We start from the raw sequence: 4716 nt of genomic DNA on the forward strand, positions 1-4716 counted from the left end.
GCAATCAGCTTCGTCTTCAGCTTCTGCCGAAGCTACCGTTCTTATTGATCCTGCTTTGGCCTCTTCCGGGGTTATTGCTTCATCCCCAAACAATAGTTTGAATGACGTAAAGCCTGTTGATCTTGACATGGTTGTGTTATGGCTCCAGACCACTTTGACTAACTCGTCTGGCCAGTTTCCCCTAGGCTGATTGAAGATTGACTTCATTATTCCAGTCATTATGATCCCGTTAGCTCTTTCGACAAGTCCGTTTGACTCCGGATGTCGAACTGATGCAAAATGGATCTTCGTGCCAATTTGATCACAGAATTCTCTGAAAGCTTCGGAATCAAACTGTGTCCCATTATCCACAGTAATGGCCTTCGGCACTCCGAAGCGACACACAATATTTTGCCAGAAAAACTTTTGAACAGTGACCGAAGTTATTGTGGCTAGAGGCTTTGCCTCAATCCACTTAGAAAAATATTCCACTGCCACCACAACATATCTTAAGTTTCCATGTGCTGGTGGTAATGGACCTAGCAAATCAAGGCCCCACCTTTGCAACGACCAAGTGGGTTGTATTAATTGAGTTAAAGACGAAGGTTGTTTTTTGATCTCTTGCACATTTCTGACAACCTTCGCACTTTTGGACTAAATCCGCTGCATCCGAAGCTGCCTTTGGCCAATAAAATCCTTGACGAAAAACTTTTCCGAGCAAAGGCCTAGATCCAATGTGAGATCCACACAGGCCTGCGTGTATTTCCTTCATTAATTCTATACCTTCGGATCTGGATAAACACTTGAGCAACGGGGAACAGACCCCACGCTTGTATAGCTCCCCTTCTATTATGACATATGGTCGAGCTCTTGCTTCTATCCTCCTGTTATAAGCTTCGTCGTCTGAAAGAAAATTTCCCTGAAGGAAAGAGATGATTTCAGTTCTCCAATCTTCACTATAGACAGGGGATATGTTGAGGACCGCTCTTTCAAGAAGCTCGACTGAAGGTGCTTTTATTGTTTCAAAAAATACTTCCGAAGGTAAAGGCAGCCCCTGTGCTGCTGACTTGGCAAATAGATCAGCATATTCATTTTCTCCACGAGAAATATTTTTAACAGAGAATCCTTCAAAGGAAGCCTCAATCCTTCGGACTGTATCTAGATATTTTTCAAGCTTCGGATCTCTTGCTTTATAGCTCTTGTCAATATGACCAGAAATAACTTGGGAATCAGTTTTAAGAATGGCCCTTCTGATCCCCATTGCCTTTAACTTCCGAAGACCCAAGAGTAGAGCTTCGTATTCAGCAATATTGTTTGTACAACTGAAATCAAGTCTTGCCGCATAACAAGTTTTAACTTTGGAAGGTGAAACCAACACAGCAGTTGCTCCTGCTCCGAAGGTTCCCCAAGACCCATCGCAAAACACTGTCCATGCTTCGGCATCTTTATTCGTTTCTTCCTCCTGAGCCCCTGGCGTCCAGTCAGCAATGAAGTCTGCCAACGCTTGGGACTGAATCGAAGATCTATGGACATAATCGATACAAAATTTATTGAGCTCTGTAGCCCATTTTCCAATCCTTCCAGTGGCTTCTCGATTTCTCATAATATCCTTCAACGGTTGTGAAGAAGGAACAATTATGTTATAAGCTTGAAAATAATGCCGAAGCTTCCTGGAGGCCATCAAAACAGCATACAGTACTTTCTCCAATTCTGTATAATTTTTCTTTGATAAACTAAGAACTTCGGATACAAAATATATTGGGGCCTGCTTCTTGACTTGACCTTCAAGCTTCTCCTGGACAAGTGCTGCACTTACCGCTGAGTGCGAAGCTGCCACATATAATAACAAAGGAGCCCCTGGCGTTGGTGGAGTTAGTGTTGTTAGATCTATCAAATATTGCTTCAGTTCTTCGAAGGCTCTCTGCTGGACTGGTCCCCATTGAAAAACTTCGGCTGACTTCAGCACTTCGAAAAATGGTAAATTTCTCTCTGCTGATCTAGATATGAATCTGTTGAAAGATGCCAGCCTTCCTGTCAATCTTTGAGCCCCCTTCTTTGTACTTGGTGGTTCCATTCGAAGTATAGCTTCGATTTTGCTTGGATTAGCCTCAATTCCCTTTGTTGAAACTAGGCAACCAAGAAATTTCCCCTTCTTCACTCCGAAGACACATTTTTCTGGATTCAGCTTTAAACCAGCCTGTCTAAAATTAGCGAAGGTCTCCTGCAGATCAGCAATGTGATTATCTTGCTTCGTGCTTTTTACAATGATATCATCAACATAAGTTAGCACATTCCTGCCTATCTGAGAATGAAGAACATTCGCTGTCATTCTGCTGAAGCTTCCTCCAGCATTCTTAAGCCCCTCAGGCATCCGAAGGTAACAATATGTTCCACTAGGGGTTATGAAGCTGGTTTTCGGTTCATCCTCCTTCTTCATCTAGATTTGGTGATAGCCTGAATAGCAATCCAGCAGGCTCATAAGCTCTGATGAAGCTGCTGCATCGACTAAGGAATCTATCCTTGGCAATGGAAACTCGTCCTTCGGACAGGCCTTATTGAGATCAGTAAAATCGATACACATTCTCCATTTACCATTGGCCTTCTTCACCATGACAGTGTTAGCCAACCATTCTGGGTATTTTACCTCTCTGATAACTCTGGCACTGAGGAGTCTTTTCACTTCATTCCGAGCACCTTCGGCCTTGTCATCAGACATCTTCCGAAGCCTCTGCTTTCTGGGTCTGAAGGATGGATCAACATTGAGCGAGTGCTCAATAACATCCCTGTTAACTCCGCAAAGATCATTTACTGACTAAGCAAAAACATCTTTATTATTGAACAAAAACCTTGTCAAGGTTTTCTCCTATTCTTCGGACAGTTGAGATCCCAATAGCACCTTCTGCTCTGCTATGTCCTCACATAAGAGCATGGGCTTCGGCTGATTAGCCGAAGCAGCTTTTTCCCTTCTGAACTTGTATTGCTCACAAGCTTCAGCTCCATCTATATTATGGATTGCTTTTGAGTCTGTCCAATTTCCTTCGGCCCTTCTGGCAGCTTCCTGACTTCTATGAATAGCAATGGGCCCTTGGTCCGAAGGTATCTTCATGCAAAGATAAGCTGGATGAAGAATTGCTTCGAAGGCATTGAGAGTACCACGACCAATGATTGCATTGTAAGGGTATTCCATGTCAACAATATCAAACACAACTTGTTCAGTCCTTGTGTTGTTGATAAATCCGAAGGTCACTGGCATTGTGATTTTGCCGAGTGCTACAATCTGCCTTCCTCCGAAGCCGCAAAGGGGATGTGTGGCGTCATGAATTTTGTCTTCGGGCTCTTGCATCTGTCTGAAGGTCTTAGCAATTATGATATCAGCTGCGCTGCCTGTATCAACCAAAACATTATGGACCAGAAATCCTTTGATCACACAAGAGATAACCATAGCATCGTTGTGTGGGTAATCCTTGAGTTGAAGATCCTCTTGAGAGAAGGTAATTGGAATGTGAGACCATCTTTACTTGATGAAGGGTCCTTGCACCCCGACATGCTGTACCCTTCTCTGTGCCTCCTTCTTTTGCTTCTTGTTGGCTGGCTCTGAGCATGAACCGCCTGTTATCGGGAGTACCAACTTCGGAGCCGAAGCAGCTCCAGCTTGAATGTTGAACGAAGCCATCAGCTCAAAAAAGTGGAAGTGAGTTCACCGGAGGTGGGCGCCAATGTTGGGGACTTGTTCTCAAATGTTATGAATTAAGAACAAGGCAACATAAAATGTTAAATATCAATGCCCTTCGTCCGCCGAAGCATTATTTCCACGAGGATTTAATGAACCTCGGACGAAGGTCACGGGCATAATGCTACGAAGATTTTCACCTTCGTAAGTGAGCTTATAAAAATAATACAAAGAAAAGTAAAACATGAAATATTAAAGTTAAATACATTGAAAATAAATGACATCATTTATTTATCTTATTAAATGAATTTATAATATCCGAACACAATGTTTAGGTACATTTATACCTTTGCCTTTGACAAACAATAATTCCCGAGTGGTGCGTTAGCAATTACAGGAATGCGTGAACAGTAAAGGAATACTGTTCACTATTTATAGGCACAGAACACAGCCTGTGAGGAATTACAATCATGCCCCTCATAAAAGTTTACCACAATGACTCAGACCCCTATGGGCTAAAAGGTCATTCTATCTTTAAGTCGGTTCGACTCTTCATCTTTTCGGATATGTTATAGCACCGAAGCTTCATGAATGATGCCTTCGGCGTCACGTACGAGCAGCTTCAGACGAAGCTGTTTCTTTTTACAGGACCTTCGACGACGAAGCGTGGTCCCAACAACACTGTTCGAAAAAAGTATTCGGCAAAGAACCCTTTACCGATAAAATATTTGCCGAGTGTAACACTCGGCAAAGAGTTTACCGAATGTAAAATGACCTTTGTCGAGTGTTAGTGACAAAGAACGCGATTCCGGTACTGTATGAAGTCGGCATATAAATTAGTTGCGCAAATCAGAGACAAACTTGTCCCCAAATAAATCTGTCGTGCTCTGGCTCAGATAAGTCATAATGATTCAAACGAAAAATCTAAGTGGCATCAGATTTGGCAAACATGAATTACATATAGTTTTCAGTATAATCAAACGCGAGAGGGAACTACGATTCTCCTTAAAACATAGTGACAAACATTATTATATTTTTAGTGCACTAGTACTAGTACTAGCAGCCTG

This window comes from Zea mays, chromosome 3 (genome assembly GCF_902167145.1).
Source record: "Zea mays cultivar B73 chromosome 3, Zm-B73-REFERENCE-NAM-5.0, whole genome shotgun sequence".
In the NCBI taxonomy this organism is placed as follows: domain Eukaryota; kingdom Viridiplantae; phylum Streptophyta; class Magnoliopsida; order Poales; family Poaceae; genus Zea; species Zea mays.